We start from the raw sequence: 16,681 nt of genomic DNA, 5'->3' as shown, positions 1-16,681 counted from the left end.
ACATAGGACAATGCAACGTGTCGTACAGTTCGCAGTGTACGAGTGTGGTTCGAAGGGCACTGGGGTGAGCTTACCATTCTTCCCTGACCGCCAGACTCCCCAGATTTAAACCCAATCGAGAATTTTTGAGACCAACGAGATAGGGCTGTTCGCGCTGTGGATCATCTACCGAGAAACCTATCGCATCTGACCTCAGCACTGGAGTCAGCATCGCCCCCATCCCTTTGGTACCTTCCAGAACCTCACTGACTCTCTTCCTCCAAGTACGCGCTGCAAAACATGATCTTTCAGGCTTTTGACAGGTGGTCACATTAATGTGATGGTACCGTGTATTTATTGTTATGGTAGGCCATGGATATAATCTGATTCCGTATAGTTGGTTCTTAATAGAAACGTTTACATTTCAGATACATTTGTACTAACAAGGACATTGTTTGATAGTGGAGTCAGTGGCGACCTTTTTGCGGACCAACGTTTGCAAGAACGCCTTTATTTCTGTTATCGTATTCTTTCGCCCGTGTCGGTTTTCGCTATTAATTATGATACATCCCATATATAGGCAACACACACTGGTCTGCTGCATAGTTAAATGTCCATACCATAGCATTAAAGATTGTTTTGTGATAGTTTTCGCTCCTGTTTCTTTCCATGCTTTCTCAGGTCTTACTGCGAGCGTGTTTCGTTTGTCCTTGTTTCGTATAAAGAACAAACGTCGCAGAAAAGCTTGCCAGAAGGCATGAGGAAGCAGGGACGCGGGAGAAAATCCCATTTCCTACGCTGTGGAGTGGTCAGGGGGCTTCGCCTAGATTGTATAAACGCATTAGACATCGTACTGTGGAGAGTGGACGAAGACAGGAGAATTATGTGGCGGACAGGAAGCACGCAAGGTGGGCGAGTAGGGCAGAGTGTTAGGATGCAAATGTGTGCGCGGCCGCTGCCTAGGGCGCGACACATGGCGTCTGCCGGCGGCGTCGAGGGCTCTCGAGAGCACACGCGGCCCGGCCCTATCCCTATCCCTAGCTTATCTGGTGGCGGGGGACCAGGGCAGGACGTACGACGCTCAGCGTGTGTGTGTGTGTGTGTGTGTGTGTGTGTGTGTGTGCACGCTGAGGAGTGGCCCTCCAGGGGTAGTCACCCTCCGCCAAGGGCCGCCGCCGGAATGGCTTGCCGGTCCGGACAAAGGGCGAACTTGCGCCCCCCTCCATCGTCCCGCTCGCGTGCACTTGGGGCGGCTGCTTGCCAAACTGGCTTTCTGCGTTACGCAACTGCCGAGCCTGTAGAATACAAGACCCAGTAGCCAAATAACGCGACTCCATCAGCGAAGGTATAACGTGCACGAGATTCGTCGAAACAGGTGCGGTTTGAGAACACAAAATACTTCTTCCTTGACTGTAACGAACGGAATTCTTCATCACCAACGATAAAATTCTGTAATAAGTACAATAATTGAGGATTAAAGGAGACCTTTCACTGAAAATCGGAAGCGTCGAGTCGTCTATAACCACACACGAAAGAAGGAAAACTTGCTATCTGTCGGAGTTATCCTTTGACGAGCTAGAGTACAGAAACACACACACACTCACCCACACATACACAGGCCTATGCCCATACACTGTGTCGGTTAGATATGGGCATAGGCATGTGTGTGTGTGTGTGTGTGTGTGTGTGTGTTTAGCTCGTCAAAGAGCTAGCAAGTTTTCCTTATTTTGTGCGTGCCTACAGACGACTCAACGTTTCTGCTTTTTAGTGAAGGGTCGCGTTAAACCCAAAATATTTACATTCTACAAGAATTTTCCTGTTGAAAGATTACAATAGCTGGTATTTTACGGGTGTCACAACATTCCGTCATAGATATTGTTGAATTCTAAAATTTTTAATTGCGGATAACTGTTTCAGGAAGTAAAATCAATCCCTATTTTTACCATTGAAAATATTGTTTAGTCCATTAGCTAGTTTTCAAGCTTCAACAGGGTCACGAGATGGAGTGATGCTTATGGCAGAGTACACCGCAAACAACGTAAGATATAATGTTGATGGTAACTTACTTTTAGCTAGAATGTGGTACTAAAACGAGCGCGAATAACTTTGATCAGAATCTTATTACATTTACTTAAAGTAGAAACATTTTTTTTATTTCTTTGGTAGCTAGAAACATTGCACCACATACAGTGAAAAAGATAATAGGAAAAGCTGTACACCAGTGTACCTAATTATCGTCCGAATAGTCCTTTGCATACTTGCATTGCAGCGAGAGTTTTAACGATAAGATTTCGTTAAGTCCGTATATGTTATTAGGATACAAGTTACTCTATGATGCTCATTCCTCAGTAAACATAGCATTTCTTCATAACAAGAGTTTCCAGGCGGTTAAGGGATGGAATGAGAGTGTATGCGTATCCTCTTCAAAAGAACCACGGCAATGTGTTCCAACTAACTCGCAGGCTGATGACTCTTTAAAACAGCTCGTCTTATTAACTAACTCGTAGCTTTTCCATAATACTTTAGTAGTAAACCCTGCCGCCGCAGGTTAGGGTCCTCACTCGGGCATGGGTGTGTGTGTTGTTCTTAGCATAAGTTAGTTTAAATAGTGTGTAAGTCTACGGACCGATGACCTCAGCAGTTTGGTCCCTTAAAAAGTCACACACATTTGAACATTTTTTTTAGTAGTAAATCATAAAATATTCCACGCATGACAGTATAACAATTCTCCTGAGAGTTCAATGAAAAGCATTTTTTTATCTGCCCAGACTGCTAAAGGGAAAAGAATTAGAACGAAGGAATGGAAAGGATGTGAAGTACACTCTAAGACAAGGCGCACCACGAAGGAATTATCCGAATGGTATGCATATCGGTATATGTGATGTACATATACAGACGAACAAATGGTTAAAATTTCAGAAAAATTGGATGATTTATTCAAGAGAAAGAGCTTCGCAAATTAAGCAAGTCAGTAACAATGACATTGTTTGATACTGAAGTCAGTGGCGACTCTATCGCGCACCAACGTTTATAAGAACGCCTTTGTCTCTGTTACCGTATTCTTTCGCCCCTGTCGGTTTTCGCTATTAATTACGATACACCCCTTATATAGACAACACATACTGGTCTGCTGCATAGTTAAGTGTCCATACCATAGTATCAAGGATTGTCTCGTAATAGTTTTTCGCCCTTGTTTCTTTCTGTGCGATCTCATGCCTTAAGGCGAGCGCGTTTCATTTGTCTTTGTTTCGTATGAAGAAAACATTTCGCAGAAAAACTGGTCCACCTGTGTCCATAATGCAAGTAGTGACTCGGCTTGGCATTGATTGATAGTTGTTAGATGTTCTCCTGAGGGAAACCGTACAAAATTCTGGCCAATCGGCAAGTTGGATCCTAAAAATCCCGAGCTGGTTGGAGGGCCCTGCCCGTAACGCTCCAAACTTTCTCAAATGGGGAGAGATTCGGCGACCGTGCTGGCCAAAGCAGGGTACGGCAAGCACGAATTCAATTAGTAGAATCTCTCGCTGTGTGCGGGAGGACATTATCTAGCTGTAATGTAAGCCCAGGATGGCTTACCCCGAAGGGCAACAAAACGGAGTGTAGAATACCTTCGACGTACCGCTGTGCTGTAAGGGTATCGCGGATGAAAGCAAATCGGTCCTGCTACGAAATTAAATGGCACCCCAGATCATCACTCCTGCTTGTAGGGTCGTAAGGCGGGCGAGAGTCAGATTGGTAGCTCAGTGCTGTCCAGGGCGTCTCCAGACATGTTTTCGCTGGTCATGAGGACTCCGTTCGAAGCGGGACTCATCACTGAAGACCATTTTGCTCCATTCACTAATACTCCAGGCCGTCATTCCTGTTTGCTGTAGACCGCGCGATTTTCCTTTGTGCCAGATAATCAGACTCCAACAGGCGTTATCCACCAACAACGTCCACTGTGATGGTCAGTAATTCCAGTCAGAAAACACAGCACAAATTGCATGAGGCAAGGGTTGAGGTTCTTCAAAGTTATGAGCGTGCGACTTTCAGTAATGATAAGACACTGGAGTCGCATCCGAGAGGTTCAGCTACACTTTCAGACATCCGGATTTAGATTTCAGTAGTTCCCAAAGATCTCTCAAGTTAAATGCTGATATAGTTCCTTTGGAAAATAAGGCTGATTTCTTCGCCGGCCATCCCTAACCCCAGCATGCCCTCCGTCTCTAAGGGCCTAGTCGTCCTCCCTTTCTTAAAAGGTAAGTTGTTTCTGCAGAGCCAATGTACTCCCATCTACCGAATCTTATATCTACATCTACACTCTGCAAAGTACCTTGCAGTATGTAGTGAAGGGTACTTTATATACCAATGTCCTTTCCTCCTTTTCCTGTTCGTCACGAATGGTCCGCCGGAACAACAATTGCTGGTAAGCCTCCGTGTATGTCTAATCTCTATAATCCTATCTTCATAATCGTTTCGCGAGAGATTCGTAGGGGAGGGTTGGGGGGAGCAGCAATATATTGCTTCTCTCGTCTAGGAACGATACTCTCGGGACTTTAACACCAAATCACACCGTGATGCAGAGCGCCTCTCTTGTAGCGTCTGCCACTGGAGCTGCAAAGCATCTCCGTAACAATTTCATGCCTTCTAAATGAACTTGTAACGTAACGTGCTGCTCTTCTATGTGTCTTCTCTATTTCACTATCAGTCCTACCTGGTCCGGATCTTAGACTGACATGCAGTTTTGAAGTAATGAATTCGTAGAAAGTAAAACTGTCCTTGATTGCAAATATCTCTATTTAATTCAGTTAGAGGTTTCGATCATTACCATCACCATGAGATCGATCTGTCTCTGTCTGGTGATGCTTGTGATGTTCGAAACCAGTAAATGAATTAATGAAAGAAATTTGCGATCAGAGACGCTCTCAGTTTCTATGAATTTGTAAACATTTGATAAGTTCAATCCTCAAGGTAATCGTGTCACCCCACATCATTCAATTAACGGTCGTTCGATGGTTTTGTAAGCTACCGCCTTCTGAGAGGACTACATTTCCTGAAGATTCTTCTAATGAATCTCACACTAGCACATGCCCTAACTGTTATTAATTTCATGTGCTCCTTACACTTTAAATCGCTACTTATGCATACTCCTTAATATTTAATGGATCTGAGTAGTTCCAGTGTTTGCTCTGCGATCGTCTAATCATACAGCAGTGAGTTTATCTGCCTCTTTATGAGCCATACGTTACATTTATTTTTGTTTGTCACTTATACACTGCATACTGCCCAGTTTTCCAAAAATGAGGGAAGTACTACAAAACTTTGGAATATGAACATGTGAGTGATTCGTACCGGTTGGTTCTAACTGAAGTGCAGCAACTCACAAAGGTCCAGTTTGTGCTGTAATTATCGTACGACAGCAGTAACTAGTATATTTTCTAATGTGTTAATGCGGAATTGACTCACGCTGAAAGTAATTAGTTCCAATTTTGGCCGCCAGGTACAGATCTGGCGCTATGAAAATAAGAAAGACGTATAGAAATGTTCGATATGTAATGGAGCAGGAACGTGACGTAGACGGAAAGTGTCAAACAGTTGAGAAAGGCATAATGCTGATGTTATTATTAACCACTCCCTACACAATCTGTATGAGCAACGGAGACGTCGACGAAATGCTGTACGGCGCCAAATTTGCACCTGGTGGCCAAAATTGGAATTGACTTTTTCCAGCCTAAATCGCTTCTGCATTAATGCATTAGAATAGCCTCCGAGTTTCTCTGCCATACCATAATTACAGCCCACACTAGACCTATGCGACTAGCTGTACTTTTTTAAAACCAGCCGGCACTGTTCTAATCGTATTAATGATGTTCGTACCTAACTCAAGTTACAGTCACTCCCGCCATGGCTGTTAAATCACAAACTGAACTAGTGTTCACTCCCTAATGGCCACGACGTCGACGATGTCTAAATTTAACTTGCCCCTCTTCATATGACAAGGGTTGCGTAGCAGAGTAGATTTTCCTTTAGCTTTCGCCGTCTCCCTCAACAACGACCCTCCGAAATGAAATGCAGACAGCATCCGGATGGGGTGCTGGAGACGCCTGTGTACCTTCCCAGCGTTGCCCGTGCTCGTCCCTCCCGGCGGCTACCGCCGATTGCTTAGCGCTCGCGGCTGCGGCGCGGCTAAACTGTTATTCCAGGCCGGGTCCTGCCGGCTGGCGCGTAATTAAAATACTTCTCAGTTTTGATTAGCTCCGTGCTGGACTCGGTAGAGACGCGGCGGGCCTCGGATTTAGGGGCGAGGGAGGCTGCGCACGTCTGCCATCATCCCCCGCAGCGATGCGCCGACGTCCACTTAACGACGCAGGGGTGAGAGCAGGTGGTGGTGGCGGAAGGGTTGGCAGACGAAGAAGGGGAGAGAGGCGAGATATTACGGCAGCTGAAAGTAATTGTGTAGCCAGACTCAGCTGTCTTAGGCGTCGTCGATTATGGTACTGGACTGCAACTCCAAGTAACTTCTGAGGCAGTTAGTGACGAGGGTAAAAACTTTGGCAGCTGCGTCAGCTGTGTATGACATTGGATTGCGTCTCCAAAACTAGTCACAGGCTGGGTGACAACCGTAAAACCATTGACTACCGTTTCACTAGTTTAACAAATATAATGCTTTCAACATGACAACGGCCTTGCCGCAGTGGATACACCGGTTCCCGTGAGATCACCGAAGTTAAGCGCTGTCGGGCGTGGTCGGCACATGGATGGGTGACCATCCAGGCCGCCATGCGCTGTTGCCATTTTTCGGGGTGCACTCAACCTCGTGATGCCAATTGAGGAGCTACTCGACCGACTAGTAGCGGCTTCGGTCAAGACTACCATCATAAGGACCGGGAGAGCGGTGTGCTGACCCCACGCCCCTCCTATCCGCATCCTGATTAGACACTGGACTCGCATTCGGGAGGACGACGGTTCAATCCCGCCTCCGGCCATCCTGATTTAGGTTTTCCGTGATTTCGCTAAATCGCACCAGGCAAATGCCGGGATGGTTCCTTTCAAAGGGCACGGCCGACTTCCTTCCCTAATCCGATGAGACCGATGACCTCGCTGTCTGGTCTCCTTCCCCAAAAACAATCAACAACAACAACAACCTATCCGCATCCTCCACTGAGGATGACACGGCGGTCGGATGGTCCCGGTAGGCCACTCGCGGCCTGAAGACGGAGTGCTTTTTTTTTTAATGCTTTCAACATAAGAATAAAACCTGATGCAAACATTGCATCATGTATTCTTACGCATTTGCTGCACTGTCATTGGTTTCGTTTTGTGCTGTGCGTTACACGCACATCGACTCAGCGATAATACGAAACAACAGCTTACAACACTGGCCAGCCATCTAGTCCAACTACCCTCCACTGATGTGAGCAGCTGTATTTACGACGTAAGAAGAGCGGAGCAGAGAAAGAATACAACTTCGTATGTCATTTAATTTGTGAAAAAGATGATACAATATACGGCAAAACTCGGGTAATAGGCTTCTTAGGGGGCCAGACGGAAAACATTACATGCTTTCCTTCTTAGCTAACATAGTATTGTAATTAAAAATAAGAGTAATGAGAATGTCTAGCTTAAACACAGGGTAATTTTTCTGTGTGAGCAGTGCCTGATGTGAAAGCGTATTGCAGGGTTGAACCCAGTGAAGGTAAGTCAGTCATCTGGTAATCACTAACCTCCTTCCATATTCGAGTCAGAGGTATACATATCAGCGCTGGAACTGTCATCTGCTACGTTGATAAGGAGGCGATCAATAACAGAATCGACGAAGTCACCAAAAGACCAAATTTTTTTCCCCTCTTTTCTTATGCTATGCTGATCTGCACCCCGCCAGCGTTCGGCAGTGACGCGTGACACAGCTTCGTGCATTAATTCCAGTACCTCTGGCAGTTTAAATGCTTGTTCTTTCTCGCGAAAAATCTCTTTACTTCGCTCCAAATTAATTCTATTGTGTTCGGATTGCAGTGGTTCGGTAGCAACTGTAAATACGCAGCACTTGAACGATGTGCTTTATGCAGTGAAAAGTATTGTTTTCGGACCTTCTATGATGCTTACCAATATGCTTCGTGCTAGATCATTCCTGTGGTAAAACGATAGACGTAATCCAAATAATTTTTTTTTCATTTTTGTTCCAAAAATTTAAATTGTAATTTATTCTTAATTTAAATAATGTTTATTAACAATTTTTATAAAATATCGATAATTGCATGCCCTCGGGAAAAATAACGGTTGTAGTTTCCCCTTGCTTTCAGCCGTTTTCTGTACCAGCACAGCAAGGCCGTTTTGGTTAGTGTTACAAGGCCAGATCAGTCAATCATCCAGACTGTTGCCCCTGCAACTACTGAAAAGGCTGCTGCCCCTCTTCAGGAACCACACGTTTGTCTGGCCTCTCAACAGATACCCGTCCGTTGTGGTTGCACCTACGGTACAGCTATCTGTATCGCTGAGGCACACAAGCCTCGCCACCAACGGCAAGGTTCATGGTTCGGGTAGATCACATAACTATGAGGAGGTACTGAATAGAATTGGGGAGAAGAGGAGTTTGTGGCACAACTTGACAAAAAAAAGGGACCGGTTGGTAGAACAAGTTCTGAGGCGTCAAGGGATTACCAATTTAGCATTTGAGGGCAGCGTGGAGGGTAAAAATTGTAGAGGGAGACCAAGAGATGACTACACTAAGCAGATTCAGAAGGATGTAGGTTGCAGTAGGTACTGGGAGATGAAGAAGCTTGCACAGGATAGAGTAGCATGGAGAGCTGCATCAAACCAGTCTCAGGACTGAAGACCACAACAACAACAACAACATCTATAATTAAGAACTTATATTTGTGATAAAAACTGAAATTTTGTGTGCGGTATGTATATATTTAAGTTAAGCAGGTATTCGAACTGAACGAAAAAAAATCTAAATGGAAAAGAACACAGGGGGATTGGAACCCTCTATTCACAGAACAGGCGATTAGTGTTCTCCAACGATAATATCAGTGTTTATAACTTTATTAAACCCAGCAGTTCGAGAAACTTCCAAGCCGATTTTCTCTGCAAACTTATGAATAACATTAATAACAACCAGTTTCTCGCCATTTCATCGTTGTTCCTCGCTCTCGTTTCTCTACGGAGCAGGAGGCAGCATCAGCCATTTTTCCCCGTACCTACCTAACAGCACGACAATAAAAGTACGAAGTGTTTACAGACTGCGACTGTACGCAACTTTTGAAACAAAAACTTCATAGCTGAAGTATAATTAAAAAGAACTTTCATGGTTATTAATACATTAGAATATGTTAAAGTTTCATTTACAGCAAGAGAATAATAAGGTATCTAATAGATACCCACCTCGAGGACCGTAACAACACGAGTGAACGTGTGGTATGGCTGTTGATCAATCATCACGTTTGTATTTGTTTACATCAGGTTTATTCTTATAATGAACGGAGTATAGCAACACGTAAGTAATACGACCTTCCATCTACCAAATAGCGCGAACCTACGCAGCAGAATGATGCCATCGAATCCGGCACGGCCACATATACGTTTCTCTCAGCAGATGGTCAGTCCTCACTGGAGGAGCCTCTTGGAAACATACCGACAGTCTCGTTGTTATCGGAATAATGGTGGTGGTCCTCCTGGAAACTCTCATCCTGAAGATAATAGGTGGAAGGTGATTCACAATCATATCATGAACAGTCTGAAATATCACTGATGGATCTTTTACTAAGGTGACATCCAATGATTAATTCACTTTTGAAAATAATGGCTCTGAGCACTATGGGACTTAACTTCTGAGGTCATCAGTCCCCTAGAACTTAGAACTACTTAAACCTAACTAACCTAAGGACATCACACATATCCATGCCAGAGGCAGGATTCGAACCTGCGACTGCGACCGCAGCGGTCGTACGGTTCCAGACTGTAGCACCTAGAACCGCTCGGCCATCCCGGCCGGCTGAAGGCGATCGATGGTGACAGTAATTCCAATATATTTCAGCCGTTGTCATCAGTAGTGAAGTAATGTTTTTCTTATTCATTCAAATGCTGCTAGTTTATTGATTTATTTCTTCTCATAGCTGAGGAATCTTCAGTTGATTTTGGTGTCCCTATCTGCCATATATTTCCACTGGTTCCTCATGCTACACCGAACTCCAAAAAAAGCTTCGTGCACTTGATCATTCGAAAATATGTGTGTTTGCCTCTAACTATACAAAGGAGGTTCTCTACAGGTCGGAAACAACAAATGAAAGGCGCAGAATTCAATAGCAAACTATTCTCCATTAAAAATTCCTTTAGGTTTCAAAATGGCGAAGGAAGCCGCGGAGTGAGCCTGACGCGAGAGGTACGGCACACATTCAGCCAATCTCACGAGGTTTGTAGCTGCAGCAAACACGTGTCGTTCCCAAACCATCACCGTCGTCATCTTGGAACACTTCTCACTTGTACAAGACTTCGGCTTCAAGTAACTCGTTGTCCTATTGGATCGTTCGTTGCGCATTTTATATAAATTTCTTATGTTTACAAGATTTCATGTGTGTTGGATGAAGTAAGTTCGTCGAATGTTATGAGTTAATGCTCAACGTTTGGGGACTGAGGTGCGAGATCAGTGGAGATTAAGAGTTTGCGTGTTACGTATCTGCTTCGAGAAGTAAAAAGGTCATCGAAAGAATTGCTGAAGCTTTGAATATAGACTTAAACAATATTGCAAATATTGGAGGAGGCGTACAAAAAGAAGAGGAGGATGGAATATCAACGATAACTGAGCGGGAAAAATTCTGTATGGATAATCAGAGCAGCAAAATAGATTCACTTGCTGAGGGTGTACTTTGTAGATGTGTTGATGACTATTATCGCATACAGAAACAGCTGTCATTCAACAAATTATTGATCACCTTAAGGAAGCATTTGTTTGTCAAGGAAGTTGCACATCGTTGTTTATAGTTTTGCACAACACTGATTCTAACTTATGGAGGGAGAAGATGCAACTGCGTGGCTGATCTCAAAATGTAACAGCGAACTGTATCGCGTTATCAAACCAACGGCCAACCGCGTATCTCTTAACACGAAGTGGGGGGAGTTTTATGCGTCACATATTTGTCTCCAATTATCTCATGTTAGATATCTCTTACGGAGTTCCGGTTTGGAGCAGATGAAAATATGATTCCTTAAGATTTTATTGCTGGTATAGACTGCAGTAAATAGTGAAAACAGCCAAAGACTGGAACAATATAAAAGTTGAAAAACGGTGATCGTAGTGGAAATATTTGGGACCCAGCGTGCAGCGAGATGCGTGACAGTGCAGCAATGGAGGCATGCCTTGCCCACTTCAATCAAAATGTAAAAGAAGGTCCCCAGCATGTGTACTCTACCAAGCCGACGACTGCAAAGGCAATAGAGCGACTGAACGTTCTGGCCGCTGCTGCACGGAGCACACTGCAAGGAAGTGGCTGAGCTATCTCCTGGGAGAGCTGTCCGCCTTCCTGCGCGTCGGGGAATCCGTCTCTGCCCCCGCCTCTGGGGTCCGTCTCGGTCACACTTGGGCGCTCAGCCAACTTCTCGTCTCCAATTAGCCGGACCGGAGCGAAGCGATACGGTGGTCGGACTCAAGGGCCCCTGTCCAGATAGGCCTGCCCGCAAGACGGCGCTTGGAGCAGATTACCGGTCCGCAGCTTGCGGCTGGCCGGCTGCGCGCAGGGCTTCCTTGTCGGCTGCCCTACCGCATCACGGCACATTAAAGCAACCGCCGTGTACTCCACGTGACCACCCTCAGGATTTGCACCACGGAGCCTCCAATACCGCATACTGGCGATCTGGGGTGCTCCTTGGTGACACAAGCGGCCGTTTATAGCCTTAAATCGATGACGCACAACACTCACGTTTGTTGTGTTGCATATGTCGCTAAAGACCACGTTCAAGACAATGGTGTTCTTCACGAAATATGGAAAGAATAAATAAACGAGTAAGCAAATTGCACAGTCCAGTCACATTAATGTCACTACCGCGTATGTTCGACGCCAACATGCAAGAACTACTCACGGTTAGTAGATAGCAACACTGGCATTGGTGCGTCGGAGAGGTGGGGGTGGGGGGGGGGAGGTGGGGGGGAGAGGCGGAAAACAGTGAAGTCGTTCTCTAAAAGGACGTGATCCTTGACTTTCAGGTCAAGTGCGGGAACATTTCTGTAATGGCTAAGTTTGTAAACTGATCGCGTGCCGCCATGGTTAAACTATACTGTGCTTGGCAAAGTGACGCTATCCAAGACTGGTGCCGAGGCAACTGTGGAGCACCACGGACCATAGATTACAGGGTTGTACGATGGCTGCACAGATGTGTACGGGCGAATAGATGTGCAACTGACCGCCCAGATGAACCAAGGGGCTACCAACAGCAAATCCTCAGCGATCGTTACTGCGTATGTGCCTTCTCAGCAGGCGCCTGGTTCATGCAGCCATGCTGACTGCTGTTCACCGGCATTTTAAGGCTGGAATTTGTACACCAATACCATAACTAGACGTCCAGAGCGACGACAGATGGCCTTTTCAGATTAATCACGTTTTATGCTCCATCAGAGAAATGGCCATTGGCGTTTATGGCTCTGCAATAATCGTTGGAAGGGTCCAGGCTGGAAGCGGGAGCGTTTGGTCTGGGAAACGCTTTCGTGGCAGTCTCAGACTGGGAAGACTAAAACAGAAACTGGCAAGACTAAATTCAGAACACTTTAAATTCCCCTTGTCAGTTACACGGAAGTGCCATTGTATTCTCTTCGAGTCGACACTTAGCTTCGCCGCCAGCACATGGGCTCACATTTTGAGTCTATCAACAAACTGGACCCTCGTCAGCCGAAACAAAGGAGCGGCTTACTTAGGTTGTCGGCACCACCTCAGTGGAATCACTCTGTGTGGTGCACAGAATCTACCCTACAGACATTACGATAAGATACAGAGCGGCTATGTACTGCCTTAAGGTGGGAAGGCACGATCAGGTTCGAAAGATCGCTGGAGTACCAATTGACACGAAACGCCAATTAAAACACTGGAGAATGGATACCTGGCAAGACGAGTGGGGCATACGTGGTAAGGGACCACGCGGAGTGGCCGCGCTTTTAGAGGCGCCGTGTCACGGACTGCGCAGCCACTTCCACCGGAGGTTCGAGTCCTCCCTCGGGCATGGGTGTGTGTGTTATTCTTAGCGTAAGTTAGTTTAAGTTAGCTTAAATAGTGTGTATGTCTAGGGACCGATGAACTTAGCAGTTTGGTTCCTTAGAAATTCAAACACACACACATACATGATAAGGGCCGCAGGCAACACCAGTTCTTTCCCGGTGTAAGGAAGAGACTAAAACTCAAACATATCTATCCCATCCACAGAACACGTCTTTTTCTGCAGACAACATACCAACATCAGACACACATTACACTTAAACCTCAACAGTATTCAAGACACCATACGCGGAATGCTCAGAGACAAAGACCAATGGACCATGTCAGACACTCTCTCTGACGATTTATCGAAAGCGACCTATAGAGAGTATGTCCGAGCCAGACAACGAGCCTACATGCAAAGACAGGAAAGAATTTGCATGTTGGAAAGCAGCACTGATTCCGACATGGAATCAGGTGATGACACTGATCCCGATATGACCACAAATGAAGATGAAGAAATACCCTAATCAACACAATAGCCTAAAAAAGGTAAAGTTTAGTTATTAGGAAATCTAGAGTAGATGTCAGATTTAGATGACGAGCTGTGATTGTCAGTCGGTGGCTTGATGGACAAGTCCAAGATACTCACAGTCATACACACTTGGTGGAGGGACATTCTTCCATTATTATCTTTCCTATCTTCTGTTTTTATTCTTCCTAAAAATAGCTTATGGTTTATAATTAGATTTTCCAAAATTTTGTTAATTTCATAAGTTTTTACTAGCTTTTACCTATCCATCTTAAATATAAGAATCTTTATCTTAGAAAATTTTATCCGAATTGATAATATGTCTTGAAGTTTTAATACGTCATAACCTCTTGGTTATAAGTTTATAATTATTTAAAGATGTAATATCATTAATCCTTTTAAAAATAAGAAATGACGAAGTATCATATTCAGCACATGTACAATATCGTATTGTGAAAGCACGACCTGCCTTAGCAGTAAGGTGGGAGATCATTTGCAAATGGCAGCAAATAAATAAATAAATAAATAATAGTCCCTGGTTGATCTCGTAATTGTGGAAGATACTCTGAATCAACACAAGTATGAATCTATCCTTGGGACCATGTCCACCCCTACATGCAGTTCTTTTTTCTTTCTTTTTTTTTTTTTTATTACGATGGTATCTACCTACAGAACAACACATGTCACACAGCTCGCAGCGTACGTGTGTGGTTCGAAGAGCACTAGGATGAGTTTACCGTACTCCGCTAGCTACCAAACTGCCCGGATTTAAAAGCAGTTGATGATCTGTTGGACCACTTCGATAGGGCTGTTCGCGCCATGCCGGCCGGAGCGGCCGAGCGGTTCTAGGCGCTGCAGTCTGGAACCGCGCGACCACTACGGTGGCAGGTTCGAATCCTGCCTCGGGCGTGGATGTGTGTGATGTCCTTAGGTTAGTTAGGTTTAAGTAGGTCTAAGTTCTAGGGAACTGATGACCTCAGCAGTAAAGTCCCATAGTGCTCAGAGCCATTCGAACCAAGACTCAACAAATTCGTTTTACCTAGCAAATAATATGAATAGAAGTTGGTGAAAGAAGCAGAACAATGTCGTTAAATTTTTAGTATGCGAATCTAGATCAGGAAATCCATATATCCCAGACAAGTAAATTCAGTGTTGGTTTGTATTCGTAAAGATAAGATTGCGGCGCTTAGTCCGTCACTGACGTAAATTCCAAAAATATGTTACCGACGTAAAATAAAAAATCTTTCCTAGGAAACACATCAGATGTAATTAAAATCCATCTGACGAAGCAGAGCAACGTTGTTAAGTTGTTAATACCCAAGGCAGAATCAGTAAGTCCGTATATCCTAGTGACGCAAACGTCTCGGGATACATCTGTCACTGAGGTAAAAAAGAATCGTAAAGCACTATCTATTGTTCTTTGATGAACTACACCATGATGATCGTATCGCTGACGTAAATATCCAAACTACTCAGCTAAGCAGACGATTTTAAATAAATCTTTATGTTACCATATCTTTTTCTCCGTTCTCCGGCATTGATGAAATAAGACCTGTACATTGCCGCAAGCTATGCTCAAGTTACCTGTCAAGTAATCGTGAACATTCGTCTAGTCAAGTTACCTGTCAAATCCTCATGAAAATTCTTATAGCATTTTTAGCGATTAACGAGTTCAAACAGACAAAGAGACAGACTCGACAAGTTTTACAGTTTTATTATTAGTATAGACATAGGTAGATTTCGCAACTAGTTCTGACCGTCTTACGCTCACCTTCGGGTGAAATGAAAGTAAACTTACTTTCTGATTCTTTCAGGATCGTACTGGGCGCTGGTTCTTGAAGCGCTATAGGTGTTATTAGTACTAAAATCCCGTTAATAGCTTTCCGTCGCTGAGATACTATGCTCTACGTCAACGTAATTAGTCAGTGTACCATCCTATAATAAAGTGTAATGAATCTGTATTTGTTTTTAGTCTTCGATTTTATCATCTACGCCAAAAATCTTCAATTTTTTTCTGACTGTATCATTTCTAATCCAATCTAATCTCTCACACTCTCAAACGCCTATCTTTTATCCGGATTTGTTCTTATATACTGAAGAGCCAAAGAAACTGGCAAAGCTGCCTAATATCGTGCAGAGCCCCCGCAAGCACGCAGAAGTGCCGCAACGTGACGTGGCATGGTCTCGATTAATGTCTGAAGTAGTGTTGGAGGGAACTGACAATGAATCCTGCAGAACTGTCCATAAACCCGTAAGATTACGAGGAGGTGGGGATCTCTCCTCAATAGCACGTTGCAGGGCATCCCATACATGCTCAATAATACGAGTGTTCGTGTGTGGGGAGTTTGGTGTTTAAACTCAGAAGAGTGTCCCTGGATCCACTCTGCATCAATTCTGGGCGTGTGGGGTGTCGAAATTGCCCAAGTCCATCGGAATGCACAATGGACGTAAATACATCCAGTTGATCAATAGGGTGCTGACGTACGTGTCTCCTGTCAGAGGCGTAGACGTATCAGGGGTCCCAAATCACTCCAGCTGCATAGGCCCTACACCATTACAGAGCCTCCAGCAGCTTGAACAGTTCCCTGCTAAAATTCAGGGTCCGTGGATTCCTGAGGTCGTCTCCGTATCCGTACTCCGTACACGTCCATCAGCTCGATACGATTTGGAAGTAGACTCTTTCGATCAGGTAACATGTTTCCAGTCACCAGGAGTTCAACGCTGGTATTGACAGGCCCAGGGGAGACGTAAAGCTTTGCGTCGTGCAGACATCAGGGGTATACCTCATACCGATGTGTTTTGTTGAATGGTTCGCTCAGTGACCCTTGTTGATGATCCAGTATTGAACGGAAGGGATGCACTTCTGTCACCTTGAACTATTCTCTTCAGTCGTCGTTGGTCCCGATCTGGCACGACCTTTTGCGGGCCGCAGTGATGTAGATTTTATGTTTTACCGGATTCCTGATATTCCCGGTACACTCGTGAACTGCTCGTATGGGAAAATCCCCCCTTC

The 16,681-nt window shown here is 44.8% G+C and overlaps 1 protein-coding gene and 1 pseudogene across 1 annotated transcript in view; both read left to right on the top strand.

The window, feature by feature from the left end:
• LOC126456318 (uncharacterized) overlaps positions 1–16,681 on the top strand; it is a 1,428,646-nt gene that overhangs the window by 568,594 nt on the left and 843,371 nt on the right. The gene's annotated exons all lie outside the window — the stretch shown is intronic.
• LOC126459125 (5S ribosomal RNA) lies at positions 6,635–6,752 on the top strand (annotated as a pseudogene).

This window comes from Schistocerca serialis, chromosome 2, assembly GCF_023864345.2.
Source record: "Schistocerca serialis cubense isolate TAMUIC-IGC-003099 chromosome 2, iqSchSeri2.2, whole genome shotgun sequence".
NCBI classification, from domain to species: domain Eukaryota; kingdom Metazoa; phylum Arthropoda; class Insecta; order Orthoptera; family Acrididae; genus Schistocerca; species Schistocerca serialis.
This window is presented reverse-complemented; position numbering and strand designations above follow the sequence as displayed.